General features: G+C 37.5%; 1 protein-coding gene across 1 annotated transcript in view; it reads left to right on the top strand.

The window, feature by feature from the left end:
* NOLC1 (nucleolar and coiled-body phosphoprotein 1) overlaps positions 1-10,891 on the top strand; it is a 42,039-nt gene extending 31,148 nt beyond the window's left edge. Inside the window, exon 14 of the mRNA XM_081074270.1 lies at positions 10,158-10,891. The gene's annotated coding sequence lies outside the window, so the exon portion shown is untranslated. The remainder of the gene's footprint in view (positions 1-10,157) is intronic.
* Positions 10,892-16,153: the final 5,262 nt, after the last annotated feature.

The raw sequence follows: 16,153 nt of genomic DNA, 5'->3' as shown, positions 1-16,153 counted from the left end.
ATAGGGATATTAGTTTTAAATCTGTTAAAAGTATGCGATTTATAAATTTTATATAAGATGCAGTCCCAGTACTCAAGGAACTTATAATTTAAAAGAAGGAAAAAAACAAGTATTTACCTTTTTAAATTAAATCAAGAGAGAAACAAAGGGGTCCAATTTCTACACATTCTCATCAACATTTGTTATTATCTGTCTTTTTTATTATAGCTATCCTAGAGCAAGTGAAATGGTATCTCATTGTGGTTTCGATTTGTATTTCCCTGATGGCTAACGATGTTGAGTATTTCTTCATGTGCTTATCAGCCACTTGTATATCTTCTTTGGAGAATTGTCTGTTCAAATCCTTTGCCCATTTTTTACTGGGTTGTCTTTGTATTGTTGAGTAAGAATTCTTTATACATTTTCGATACAAATCCCTTATCAAATATATGATTTGCAAATATTTTTTTACTCTGTGGATTGTCTTTTAACTTTCTTGACACTACCCTTCAAAGTACAAGTTTTTAATTTGATGAAGTCTAATTTATCATTTTTTTCTTTGGTTGCTTATGCTTTTTGGTGTCATAGCTAAAAGCTTTTACCTAATCCACCATCAAAAAGTTTTACTCCTATGTTTTTTTCTAAGAGCTTTATGCATTTAGCTCTTACATTTAGGCATATGGTCTATTTTGAGTTAAGTTTTTGTTTGTATATGTAAGGGGTCCAATTTCATTTTTTTGTGTGTAGCTATCCAGATGTCCTAGAACTATTTGTTGAAAAGACTATTCTTTTCCCATTGAATTATCTTTGGACTCTTGTCTGAAATCAATTGCCTATAAATGTATGGCTCTCAATTTTATTCCATTGATCTATATCTATCCTTATGCCAGTACCACACTGTCTTGATTACTGTAACTTTATAATAAGTTTTAAAATTGGGAAGCATTACAGAGTTTTAAGGAGGAGAATACCATCATCAATTTATATTTTTTAAAGGTTATATTGGGGTTCCTCAAAAAGTTAGAATTACCATATAACCCAGACATTTCACTCTTATGTATAAAGTGAAAGAATAAAAGAATTGAAAATAAGGACTCAAATACTTGTATGCTAATGTTCATTGCAGCATTATTCACAATAGCCAAATGGTAAAAACAACCAAAGTGTCCATCAGCAGATGAATGGATAAAGAAATGTAGGGCTGGCCCAGTGGCTCAGGCAGTTGGAGCTCCGTGCTCCTAACTCCAAAGACTGCTGGTTCAATTCCCACATGGGTCAGTGGGCTCTCAACCACAAGGTTGCTGGTTCAACTCCTCGAGTCCCGCGAGGGATGGTGGGCTGCGCCCCCTGCAACTTGCAACTGGCAACTGGACCTGGAGCTGAGCTGCGCCCTCTACAACTAAGACTGAAAGGACAACAACTTGAAGCTGAACGGCACCCTCCACAACTAAGATTGAAAGGACAACAACTTGACTTGGAACAATTTGACTTGGAAAAAAGTCCTGGAAGTGCACACTGTTCCCTAATAAAGTCCTGTTCCCCTTCCCCAATAAAATCTTTTAAAAAAAGAGAGAGAGAGAGAGGAGAGAGAGAGGGAGAGGGAGAGGGAGAGGGAGAGGGAGAGGGAGAGGGAGAGGGAGAGGGAGAGGGAGAGGGAGAGGGAGAGGGAGAGGGAGAGGGAGAAAGGAAGGTAGTACATGCATACAAAATGTAGCACATGCATACAATGGAATATTAGCCATACAAAAAGTGAAGTACTGACACGTGCTACAACATGGATGAACCTTGTAAACATTATGCTATGTGAAAGAAGCCAGAAACAAATAGGTAAATATTGCATGATTTCACTTATATGCAATATCATAGGCAAATTCACAGAGATGGAAAGTAGATTAGAGATTAACAGGGGCTTTGGGGTGGGAGGAATAAAAAATTATTGCTTCATGGGTACAGAGTTTCTCTTTGGGGTTATGAAAGAAATTTGGAAATAGATGCTGATGGTTGCAGAACATTGTGAATGTAATTAATGTCACTGAATTGTACACTTAAAATGGTTAAAATGGCAAATTTTATGTTATATGTATTTCATCACAATTTATAAAAAAGACTGCTTGGCAGCTATGAAGAAATCAGACTATAGGTTAAGATAAATACAGTTAAAGATGATGTTCTGTTTAATCCTTCTAGGTCTACTCTATCCTTCTCTGCCTTCTCTGTGCTCCAGGAAGCTGACCTCTGTTGACTGAACCCTCTGGCTTCTGGTTGAAGAAGAAGCCAATATGGAGCCCTGGCAAGAGGTCAGAGGGTGCAAAGAGAGTGAGATCAGGGTACTCCCCTGGCTCCTAATCTGCAGGGTTTCTATGGGTACCTATATACCCTGATGAAAAGTCACAGCTCCTGTCAGGCAGCCCTTTCCATAAAGCAATCTTTGTATTCTAGTAATGCCCCCCTCTCCCCATTTCTTCTAGGGCAATAGCGGCACAGAGTGCACTTGTATTTCCCTACATCAGTTCATTAGTTTAATAGTTCCTTTATTAATCTTTCCAAGAAGTACCCAATTTGAGTGTGCTATTAGTTTTCTGCCTTAAATGAGGGTGGGTGTAGTGGGGAGAGCAATAGATAGATATACCATGTTTCCCCGAAAAGAAGACCTAGCCGGACCATCAGCTCTAATGTGTCTTTTGGAGCAAAAATTAATATAAGATCCGGTCTTATATAAAACTCTGTATTGTACCCGTTCTTATATAAGACCTAGTCTTTTATATTATATTAATTATTATATTATATTAAAGACCCAGTCTTATAGTAAAATAAGACTGGGTCTTATATTAATTTTTGCTCCAAAAGATGCAGTAGAGCTGATGGTCAGGCTAGGTCTTATTTTCGGGGAAACATGGTATTTGGAGGTAGAGCCTTGAGGTTTTGAATGATTGGATGGTGTGACATACATGGCCCCTGGCTCTAAGGAAAGTTTCCATAAATTGGATGAGGCCTGACACACAGTCTAGAAAAAAACCCCACAAGATTCAGACTCATACCAATCAATTATAGTCTAGTTATAGTATCAAGTTCCAAAGTGGTTGGAATAAGCTACTCAATGTATTAATCTATCTATCTCCCTGCCTTGGGGACAGAATTGACTCTGTTCTAAGCTGTCAGATATACAGGAGGGGGTTGGTTTGTTTCCACAGAGGAATCAGAGAAGTAGGATGTCCCAAGGAAGCAGTGAAAATAGAGGTTCTTGGAAATGATACCAGGAAAAGTGTCTAATCAGTTGGGTGAAGTGTCAAGATTCAGACACTGGCTTGCAATGGCTCAGTCTCTCAACCAGGCAATTTGGCGATAAACAGGAACAGCAGTTTGTGGAGATACGTGTATTCAGGTCTCTGGATTAATGAAGCAACATCCTGTTACATCTATCAGCTGTCCTCCTGTACATATTCCATCCCCAAAACCATACCCAGGACAAAATAGGGGACATTTCTCCATCACAGACTCTACACCACGTATAGCCCTAATTTTTTTTTTCCTTTTGCCTCTTTTCCTCTTTTCCTTGAATACTTGTCTCCTACCCTGGTTCTTCCAGTGGCTGAAAGGCACACATCAAATCTATATTCCCTGCTAGGCAGCAGAGCAGCAGGGATTGAGGTGTTACCCACACATTTCAGGTTGTCCTGGGTCACACTGGAAACCTTTAATGTCCTGCCTGCCTAATTTCCCTTTGATTCAACACGGAGAACTCCGATTGGGATGTAACTCCCACAACATAATCTTTAGGTCTTGGGCCGCTGGACCCATCCTCTGGAGTCTGTTAGTTGTTTCAGCCCAGCCTTACAGATCAAGGCCCCTTGTACTGTGCCAGTACAGTAAACTTTTTTTCTTTTCACACTTTACTTCCAAAAGAAGCACTGATTCACTTAATCTTACTCCCTTCCATGCTGTAAGGATCCAGACAGCCTTTAGACGTTCACAGCTTCTAGCCAGCTGTATGATCTCAGACCCATTACTTCTGTATGCCTCAAGTTGTTATTATTAAGTTCTTAGCCAATTCCTGGCATATGGCAAAACTCTGTGAATGTTAGTTATTGTTGTTGTTGTTATATTTAAAAAATAGCAATACATTCATGTAACTGGTGTGGTCCACGTCACCAAATTTGAGTCTAAAAAATGGTCACATTTCTCTTTTTTAAAAATTCTGAGTCTAAATTCATTTATATTTGTACTTGTTGTATTTTATTTTTGTTATTTATTTCTTAACTAGGTATTATGTGCACCCAGAAAACATTCCAAAAAAGTAAGAAGGCCCACCACTTCTCCCAACCACCCAATTCACCTGTCCAAAGACAGCTCTCACCAATTCCACCAGTCTGGATGCCAGAGATGCTCATTGGTACTGGATTGGTCATGGATCCTAGGTCTTTTCAGCTGGCAGAGCTAGAAAATCTAATTAAAAAAAAAAGATAAAACACATCATGAATTCATACTGACACTTCCTATTCAAAATCAGGCTACAGAGTTTTCACTTAACCTCATAAACCTTATGTCAATCTGTATTTCCTTTCAGCAATATAAAAAAAAAATCACTTCTCAACAGCAACATAATTATTACTTCATTTCTTCCACAACACACAGTCTCAGAACAATGACAGCAATAACTACCAACGATATGATTACTAAAAACAGTTTGAGGGGTGGCTGGTTAGCTCAGTTGTTTAGAGCGTGGTGCTAATAGAACCAAGGTTGCTGGTTCGATCCCCACATGGGCCACTGTGAGCTGTGCCCTCCTTAAAAAAAAACAAAAAACAGTTTGAGTTTTTTTTTATCTAGTTCAATGCATCGATTCATTTAATAACATTTCTTTTTCCCCAGTTTTATTGAGAATGTTTCATTCCATTTTACTTTCTGTTTTGAAGGATTGCTTTTATATTTTCATGTTTTGCCAGCCTTATTGGTGTATTCATATGTAGTAAGTTAACAAGTTTTAGGTATACTATGTAATGAGTTTGGAAAAACACATGCAAATGTGTAACCATCACCGCAATTGAAACACTTTCGCCACCCCAAAATTTCCCTATGACTCTTTGTAGTTAATCCCTCCCCCATAGTCCTTGGTCCTTGTGTACAATTCAGTGGATTTTGGTAAATTACATCATTAATTTTAAAAAATTGTGGTAAAATATATGACATAAAAATTGCCATTGAACTATTAAGTGTACAATTCAGTGTCAGTAACTCAGAATGTTGTGCAACCATCATCACTATCTATGTCCAAAACTTTTTCATCACCCCAAACAGAAATTCTGTACCCATTAAGCAATAAATTTCCATTACCACCTCTTCCTAGCTGCTTATAACCTCTAGTCTACTTTCTGTCCCTATGGATTTGCCTATTCTAGATATTTCGTATAAGTGAAATCATGCAATATTTGTCCTTTTGTGTCTGGCTTCTTTCACTAAGCATAATATTTTCAAGGTTCATCCATATTGTAGCATGTATCAGAACTTTACTCCTTTCTATGATTGAATAATAAGTTCATTGTATGTATATAACATTTTGCTTATCCATTCATCTGTTGATGGACACGAGTTGTTTTCACCTTTTGGATATTGTGAGCAATGCTGCCATGAACATGGGTTTGCAAATATCTCTCTGAGACCCTGCTTTTAATTCTTTTGGGTATGTACCTAGGAGTGGAATTACTGAGTTATAAGGTAATTCAATGTTTAGTTCCTTGTGGAATTGTCAAACTGTTTTTCATAGCAGTGGCACCATTTACATTCCCAGCCATAATGTAGAAAAGTTCCAGTTTCTCCACATCCTTGCTGCATCTAGTAGGTGTGAAATAGCATATCACTGAGGATTTTGATTTGCATTTACTTAATGACTAATGATCTTAATCATCGTATCATGCACTTATTGGCCATTTGTATATCTTCTTTGGAGAAATGTCTATTCAAGTAATTTACCTATTTTTAAAATTGGATTGTTTGTCCATCTCTTTACTTTTAGTCTACCTGTGTTATATATTTAAAGTAGTTTTCTTATAGACAACGGTTGGGTCTTGTTTCTTTTATTCACTCTGCCTTTTAATCGATGTATTTAGACTATCCACATTTAAAATGTTTATTGATAAAGTTGTATTAATACCTACCATATTTGTAATTGTTTTCTATTTTTGTTGCAGTTCTTTCTTTTTTATCTTCTTTTTTCTGTGTTCTTTAGTTTTAATTAAACATTTTATATGATTCCATTTTCTCTCCTCTCAGCATATTAAGTATACTTCTTTAAGAAATTTTAGTGTTTGCTCTAGAGTATGTAAGATATATTTACAGCTAATCTAAGTCCATTTTCAAATATAGTGTCACTTCATGAGTAGTGAAAATACCTTATAAGTATTACAAATTCCCCTTCTTGTCCCTTATAATATTGCTGTCATTCATTTCACTTATCCATAAGCTAAAATCTCCCAATACATTGTTGCTATTATTGAAGTTATTATTAAATCAATAAAATGAAAGATCTTATTTCATTTTATTTCTTCTTAATGCTTTTCCTTTCTTTGTGTAGATCCAAGTTTCTGACCTGCATCATTTTCCTTCTTTCCAAAGAGCATCCTTTAATGTTTTTTGCGAGACAAGTCTGCTGGCAATAAATTCCCTCAGTTTTTATCTGGAACAGTCTTTATTTCTTCTTCATTTTTAAAGGATAATTTTTCTGAATACAGAATTTTAGGTTGATGGATTTTTTCTTTCAAAACTTAAAATATTTCACTCTAGTATCTTCTTGCATAGTTCTTGTTTGCGTAGTTTCTAAAGGGAAATTCAATGTAATTCTTATCTTTGTTCCTTTGTATGTAAGGTGGTTTGTTTTTTCCCTGTGGCTGCTTTCAGGATTTTTTTTGTCTTTTGTTTTGTGTGGTTTGATATGGTATGCCCAAGTGTAGAATTTTTGGCATTCACCCTGTGTGGTGTCCTCTGATCTTCCTGGATGTGTGGTTGGGTTCTGTCAATTTTTAAAAATTCCCAGTGATTATTGCTTCAAATAGTTCTTCTCCTTGCTCTTCCTCCCTCCCCCCCTTCTGGTATTCCTGTTATGTGGATATTACACCTTTTCTTATTTACCCACATATCCGTTCTTTTTTCTTTTTGTCATTTTGGGAAGTTTCTATTGATACATCTTCAAGCTCACTGATTCTTTTCCTCGCCATGTCCCATCCACTCATGAGGGCATTAAAGGCATTCCTCATTTCTGTTATAATGTTTTTGATTTCCAGCATTTCCTTTAGATTCTTTTCTTCCCCCCTTTTTCTGCCTCCCCCCCCACACACATTCTGGTTCGAGTCTTGCGCTCCTCAGCCACCCCTGCTGAGGCAGTCTCGCCAGTCGTCAGTAGGCCGCTCACAGCAGCTCATGCTGTCCACGGCTGTCCAGCTCATGCTCACGGCAGCCCACGGCAGCCCACGGCAGCCCACGGCAGCCCAGCTCCAGCGAGAGTTGTTCACAATCTTAGCTGTAGAGGGTGCAGCTCACTGGCCCATGTGGGAATCAAATCTCAACCTGGGAGTTAGAAGCTCGGAGCTCCAACCACCTGAGCCACTGGGCCGGCCCAGATTATTTCTTAATATTTCCGGCTCTCTCCTTACACTACTTACTTTTCTTGTATGTTGTTTACTTTTTCCATTCGCACCCGTAGCATATTAATCAAAGTTATTTTAAATTCCTAGTCTAGTAATTCCAAAATCTGCCATATCTGAGTCTAGTTCTGAGACTTGCTTTGTTTCTTCAGATAGTGTCTTTCTTGCCTATTAGCATGCCTTATAATTAATTTTTTGTTGAAAGCCAGACATAATGTGTCAGGTAATAAGAACTGAGATAAGTAGGCCTTTCCTGTGAGGGGTTTGTTTTTGTTTTTGTTTTTCTTTTTTCTGTTTCTCTGGCTAGGAGTTAGGCTGTTTTTAATGCTTGCTGTAGCTGTAAGGTGTTAGAAGCTTATGTTTCTTTTACTGTCCTTGTTTTTGTCTTTCCTGCTATCTTTGGGTTTCCCTAGAAATTCCTACTAAAGAGAGTGGGCATCTTGCAGCTGTCTCAGTTATAATTTACTGTTACTATATTGGAGCCCTGTTGATGTGGTGGTAATGTATTGGGGGAAGAGAAGTGTTCCATAATCGTATTACTAAAACTCAATTTGGGCCCGCCCGGTGGCTCAGGTGGTTGGAGCTCCATGCTCCTAACTCCGAAGGCTGCTGGTTCAATTCCCACATGGGCCAGTGGGCTCTCAACCACAAGGTTGCCAGTTGAATTCCTCGAGTCCCGCAAGGGATGGTGGGCTGTGCCCCCTGCAACTAGAAACAGCAACTGGACCTGGAGCTGAGCTGCGCCCTCCACAACTAAGACTGAAAGGACAACAACTTGACTTGGAAAAAAGGCCTGGAAGTACACACTGTTCCCCTTTCCCAATAAAATCTTTTTTTTAAAAAAAAAGCTCAATATATTTATAGTGGGTCTGAGTTCCGGGCTGTGACCTTCAGAAGAGTTTCTTATTTTTTCCCCATCCCTTAATATGAAGCAGGAAGGCTAGAAGGAGCTAGAGTTGTCCAATTGCCCTTTCCCTAGGTCAGATGAGGCTCTGGTAAAGTAGTTTCCTCTGAGGACAAACCTTTGTTATGGAAGATAAATAGCTCTGGTCATGTTCTAAAATGATTACTTGTTTTCTGAGTGTATTTCAGAATGGTCGCATTTCCCTTTCTCCTGTCAGAAACACAGGATTCTTTTCTCTGACCTTCACCATGAGAACCTGATAGGATCCTAGAAGTAAAACTCATGAAAGTGTGTGGGCGTCTTACGACTTGGGCTAGTCCACATTCAGCCTTCAAGTATTTGTTAATTATTGTTTGTGTATTCCTACCAGTTCCTGGCTCCAATGGCTTCTGCTCCCTATAAGCTGTGAACTTCTGTGTTTGCTTGTCTCTCCAGTTTGGGGGGCAGTGGTTTGCCCTTAAAATATTTATTTTAAAATAATTACATAGAAATATAAGAAAAAAATCTTTGAAAATATAATGGTAACTATAACTGAGGTGGTTTTGGCCCTTTTATATTTTCAAAAAAATTCTACCTATAGAGTTGGAAAGAAAAAAAACCCCACAAGCTTTTCTTTCTGTTTTTGTTGAATAATAGGAACATGGTACATCATATGATCAAATAATATACAGCTATCCAAAAAGATAAGGAAACTTTAGATATACTAATATGGTATACTCCCCAAAACATATTTAAAAAGAAACTATAAAATAATATGAAAATGTGCTACCGTTTAAGAAGATATATACAAACATACCTTTTTATGCATTGATGATATTTGAAAGGATACACAAGAAACTGGTAACTGTGGTTGCCTCTGGGAAGAAGAACTGAGGATTGGAGTGGGAGGCAGAGTTAATTTTCTTAGTTTACCTTTTATTCTTTTTTTACCACTCACTTCAATTGTGTGTGTGTGTGTGTGTGTGTGTGTATTTGTAATGGGAAAAATATCATGTGTCCTTTCTTCTGGTTAATTTCAGAAGACTTTCTAGACATGGAAAGAATTGTAAATTTTAGTGTCTGCTGTGGGAATAGTGGCCCATGTTCCTGGTGGCCTTGGTGGTAACAGAAGGGACAATATGGACCTATTCTCAAAGGATTATTGCATGTTTCTACCTGTCTGGTTGCTCCCTGTGGAATTGGCTCAGGGGAATGCCTATATTCCAGAACTTCCTCAGTGCTGGAGTGGCTTCCTGGGTGATGTTTTGTTTGTTGAAAGCATTTAAAGAGAAATATACTACACACAATTGGCTGAGGAAGGGGTAACAGGTGGGGCAAGCAGCAGATAGACTAAAAGGTCTGGGTAGGAAGAGGTTAGGGAAGGAAACAAATGGGTGAATAAGGGCTTTGAAAAGCTTCTGTGTGTATCAGGGAATGTAGAAGACCCTGTGCATGCCCAGTGTTGGACACATGCTAGAAACGACCAGAGAAGACCCTAAGTTTTCACCGCTGGCTGACCTTCAGGCTCTGCGCAAGGAACAAATGAAGGCTAATGTGGAATAATTGTAAACTTCCTACATGTTGGCACCAACACAGAGCTAATCTGCAAAGATTTGGAAAGTATTTTTCTTTCTGTTTTCTTTCCTTTTTCTTTTCTCCAGACAATAAGATTTACAGCTAATTTCTCATAAGAAACCGTGGAGGCCAGAAGTCAGTGGGATGACGTATTTAAAGTGTCAAAAGAAAAAAAAAACTGTCAGAAAAGAATTCTATATCTGGCAAGACTGTCCTTCAAAAATTAAGGTGAATTCCACTGAAAAGAATTGAAAGCAGAGTCTCAAAGAGATGTTTGTACATCTATATTCATAGTAGCATTATTCATAATAGTTAACACATGGAAGCAACCCAGTGTGTATGATCAGATGAATGGATAAGCAAAACATGTTGTGTGTGTATAATATTATTCAGCTTTAAAGAAAGACAAAAGCTGCAACATGAGTGAACGCTGAGGACATTGTGCTAAGTGAAATAAGCCAGTCAGTCACAAAAGGACAAATATTGTATGACTACACTTATTTGAGGTCCCTAGAGTAGTCAAAATTATAGAGACAGAAAGTAGAATGGTGGCTGTCAGGAGCTGCAGGTAGGGGAGGGAATGAGTAGTTACTGTTTAATGGGCATAGAATGTCGGTTTTGTGAAATGAAAAGAGTGCTGGAGATGGTTGCATAACAATATGAATATGCTTAATACCATTGAACTGTATACTCAAAAGTGGTTAAGATGTTGAATTTTAGGTTATGTGTATTTTACCACAATAAAAAAATGGGAAAATATATTGACTAATACACAGAACAATTATTAACATTTTAAAGCACAAATACGTAGGACTTTTATAACAGAAAAATAAAAATTATTAATGAAAAAAATAAGAGAAATTAAGGCATCCCCAGGTAAACAAAAGCTAAAGGAGTTCATTGCTAGTAGACCTGCCCTCCAAGAAATTCCTTTTAAAGGAAGTCCTTCAGACTGAAATGAAAGGATACTAAACAGTAACTGGAATCTATCCAAAGAAATAAAGAGCACCAGTAATTACACCTATATAGGTAAATATAAAATCTAGTATTATTGGTTTGTAACTCCTCTTTTTCTCCTAGGTGACTTAAAAGACAAATATGTAAGACAGTAATTATAAATCTATGTTAATGGGCACACAATGCATACAGATGTAATCTGTGACAGTAGCAACATAAGTGAGGGTAGGGCAGCTGCATAGGAGCAGAGTTTTTTTGTACTATTGAAGGTAAGTTGGGTCAATTCAAACTAGAGGACTATCATTATCCTAAGGTGTTATTTGTATTCCCCAGGGTAAATACTAAGGAAATAAGTTAAAAAAAAAAAAAAAAAGAGAAATTAGAAGAGTATCAGAATAGGACACGTAGAAAAAAGTTAAACACAAAAGGGCTGTAATGGAGGGATTAAGGTATAAAAAATATATGAAATATGTAGAAAACAAATGGCAAAATGGCAGAAATCAGTTCTTCCTTATCAATAATTACTTTAAATGTAAGTGGATTAAACTCTTCAATTAAAAGGCAAATATTGGAAAAATGATTTTTTAAATGCTCCAACTATATGCCATTTACAAGTGACTCACTTTAGATCCAAAGACACAAATTGGTTGAAAGTAAAAGGGTGGAAAAAAGTATTACATGTAAATAGTAACCGAAAGAGAGCTGGTTACTATACTTTGTAACCAATATTTGATATATACTAATATCAGACAAAATAGACTTTAAGTCCAAAAATCTTATTAGAGAGAAAGGACATATAGAGATAAGGGTTAATCCATCAAAGGATAGAACAATTGTAAACATACACTCCACAAAATATATGAAGCAAAAATGGACAGAATTGAAGAGAGAAATAGACAGTTCTACAATGATAGTAGGAGATTTCAATACCTCATTTGTAAAAATGGATAAAACAACTAAACAGAAGATCATTAAGGAAAAAGAGGACTTGCATAATGAACTAGACTTAACAGACATATACAAAATGCCCTACCCAACAATAGCAGAACGCATATTCTCAATTGCATATGGAACCTTTTCCAGGATAGGCCATATGTTAGGCCACAAAGCAAGTCTCAATACATTTTAAAAGACTGAAATCATACAAAATATCTTCTCTGAACACAACAGAATGAAACTAGAAATCAATAACAGAAGGAAAACTGGAAAATTCACAAATATTTGGAAATTAAATAACACTCTTAATAACCAATGGATTAAAGAAGAAATCACAAGAGAAATTAGAAAATACTTTGAGATGAATGAAAATAAAGACATGACATACCAAATGCAGACTACGCTCTGAGGTGAGAGAGGATAGGAGCAGAGAATGATGCTGGAGCAGAGACACAACAGAGTCACTTTAGAATACCTGAGACAAGCTAGAGAAGAGGAGACAGGGACATGGAAAAGTCTTGGAGTTTTTGTATAGCCTTGGTGGTGCCTTCTAGCCAAAGACTGGAACCTTTGAAAGTACTAGGAACACACTTGTAGTTGAATAAGCTGAATTTATTACTCATTGCAGGGAGGGAGTACACCATGGGAACTGTGGGATGTCTCAGGAAGAGGGTGTTAGAAAGAAGCCTGTTATAAGAGTTGGGCTTTGTTGGGTGATTAGGTGGGGCAAGGAAATGGAGGTTCACTGTAGACTGAGTGCTGACAGAAAACAGGACAATTCTATCTATGATTTAGTATCTCAATAAATCTTATCTATAGGGAGGACAGACTAGAGTGAGAATAAAGCTGTAACTGGTTAAGAAGCAACTGCCACTCATAAGCTGAGAGAGGGGGACGTTTAGTATTTTGTGGGTTACACAGTGACCTTGTCTTTGTGTTTAGCTACAATTATGAAGTAGCTTTGTTTTGTTTCACTCTATCATGGCTTCTGAGTGACTTTGACATTCATAGTCTGTGAGATCGTTTATATCTCACAGAATAAAATGGCCCAGCAGTGAGCACCAGGCCCACTTCTAACAACACTGAGGCCTAGTATTTTCCTCTCAAAGCTTTGAAATGTAGTTTAGACTCGGAAGAACCCCATGGAGAGTTTAGATTTATTTATTTTTTCTGTTCCCTAGCAACATCCTCTCCCTCTGATAACTCCTTAAACAGTGTTTTTCAACTTACAGGATGCAGCCTACTATTGGGTCATGATGAGCATTTTAAAATGTTGAAATACAATAGAATAAAAATATCAGACACGATATGGTAAGGAAATGTATGTTTGAAAAGTTTGTTTTAAACTCTTGTATGTACAGAGTTACAACATAACATATATTTCTCCTTGTGTGTTTCAGTCAAAAAAGTATGAAAGCCACTTGCTTATACATTGATATTTCCTCTGGGGTTGTAGGCTTTTTAATCTTCTCACTTACCTCAATAGGTCTCAAACTCTAATAAGCATAAGAATGACCTGGGAAGCTTCTTAAGCTTTCATTCCCAAGCCCTCCCTACCTCCAGATGTACTCAGATTAAGATGTCTGGGGTGGGCACAGGAGGTTTATTTCTGAGCTGGAGATTACACTGCAAATGGTCCATGGACCCAACTTTGAACAGCCCTGTATGGCCTTCTCGCTCCCTGACCAATTTCATCTGCATCCTCTACCCCGAGTGTTGAAGCCAGACTGACAGCCTGAGTTCTAGACAACTGGTTATTGGATCATCTCACCTGGATGTCCCACTGGCACCTTGTATTCATAGGGCCCAAACTGAACTCACCTCTTTTTTCATCCTGCTATTCAAATATATCCCTTCTCCATTATTTCCCATCTTTGTGAGTGGATGCACTATCTATAACCCACCGTCCAAACCAAATTAAAGGAGAGAGGGGAGTCAAAGATGACCCTCAGATGTAAGCCTTAGGAGTGGAGCCAGCTTCCCGGGTGTGCCACCTGTGCCGCCATACAGAAGCACCCTGCACTTGGTTTGATGTTCTGCTCTTGCCATCTTGAAATTCTTAATACGTTTTGAACAAGGACCCTTACATTTTTATTTTGCTCTGGGCCCTGCAAATTATGTAGCCAGCGCTGCCTAAGAGCCAAGGAGACTGGTAGTGACTTTAATAGAAATAGGGAAGTCAGCACAAACAACAGGTCTGGGAAGAAGGTGAGCTGGGTTTCAACACCTGAGTGACTCAAGTCAGCCAGGTGGATAATTCCAATGGGTAGCTGGAAATGTGAGCAAAAATAAAGTGAGGTCAAGATGGAAGATAGGGAAGGTGGAGTTATCCAAAAAGAAGTAACAGGTAAAGTCATGAAAGGGAATTAGATAGACAGGAAAGAAAGCATAGAGTGAGGAACCATTATCCCTGGATGAATCACATTCCAGAATGTTATGACATCAATTGAAAAATATCATGAAAGAAAACTTAAAATAGTTCTAATTATTTTCTATAATCTCACCCACCCCATCAAATGATTTCACATTTTAGTGTTTCTTTTCAACTTTAATCTTTAGGGACATCATTACCTTTAGATAACCGAGGTAATGGGATACATACAGTTTTAAGTACTGTTTTTCTTTCACATTATTTTACAAACATGGTTTCATGTTCCTTCATGTTCTGGTAGCTGCTTTTTATAATGTAAGTATTTAATAATTTTGTCACTGATCAGTGGGTTGTTTCCTGTTTATTATAAATGTTAAGTCCCACTGACTTAAGTATTTTAGCACATACAAATTTTCTTTTTCTTTTGGCCTATTTCACTTGAGTTTTAAATTCCTAGGTGAGGGACTGGGTCAAGGATACCGGGTAGTTCTTGCGAAGTGTTACTTAAGTGTGCTTCTTGAAGGATTATGTCAGTTTACCTGGCCACTGGCCAGGTGTGAATGTATCTGTTTCCTAAAGCTTTGACCAGCATTGGGTATTTAATTTTTATGTGGTTTAATAGCTGCTAATTGGGACTGTACTATATATACAGTCTTTAATTTTCATTTCCCTAATTACTAAGGAGCTGAATCTTTAAATATATATATATATATATATATACACACACACACACACACACACACACACACAGTTTGTTTGTGTTTCCTCTTAGGTGCCTATTCAATTCAAAGCAACTGACATATTTGAATGCCACTGTGTGCAGATGATGTGTGCTTCCCTCAAGGATGAATGACCTAATAAAAATGACCATTTGGAATAGGGTGGGGGAGCCAGGATGTTATAGAAAAATATATGACTAATTGTACTCAATTGGTAGAATCACAATACTGGCAGGTAGTTTTGGCAAAATCCTATGGATAGAGGACAAAGAAGGGAGGGGCTGACCCTGTCTAAAACGAATTAGGTTTTTGCAGGACAAGTTACTTTAGAGCTAGGGTCAACAATGGGTAATTTGTACAGGTGAGAAAAAGATGTCTGGGGAGAGAGTATAATATAGAGAGAGGTAAAGGGGGTTGAAAAACCTGAAAATATGGTACTTGTGTTATGGAGTTGTGACTGTTCTACTATCGCTAAAATGTGGAATGCTAGGGCTGAATTGAGGGATGATGGGACATTGGCTGGAAAGGAAGGGTCAAGGCCCACTTCAGGAATCTCACCTTAGTCCTGAAGATTTTTTTTGTTCTTAAAGAGGAATGACATGAGCTAATGTGTGTTTCAGAAAGACCTTTCTGGCAGCTAATAAGAGGTAGATTTGGGGACACTGGAGTCTATAAGATGAGCCTCTGTGTCCTCAGCCACTTACCAAGGGTCAGAGATAGGACTGAGGATAAGATTTTTATGTAGTATGCACATTAACTCTGTATATGTCCCACTTAAAACTATATTCCTTTTTCATGGCTTTCCTTTTTAAAAAGGTTTAAATTGTGGTAAAATATACATAACATGAAATTTACCATCTTAACCATTTTTAAATGTACTATTCAGTAGTGTTAAGTACATTCACATTATTGTGCAACCAATCACCAGCTCATGGCTTTCCTTTTTAGTTAATTTAATCGAGTTTTATTAAAAAGAAGTTGAAATTTGTACAGAATTACTATTTTGGGTGATAATTACTGATATTTGTTTAACACTTCACATTGTATAATGCTCTTTAACATATATGATCTCCTTTGATCCTCATAAACATGCTTCTGA

Source organism: Rhinolophus hipposideros (assembly GCF_964194185.1).
Source record: "Rhinolophus hipposideros genome assembly, chromosome: 15".
In the NCBI taxonomy this organism is placed as follows: Eukaryota; Metazoa; Chordata; class Mammalia; order Chiroptera; family Rhinolophidae; genus Rhinolophus; species Rhinolophus hipposideros.
This window is presented reverse-complemented; position numbering and strand designations above follow the sequence as displayed.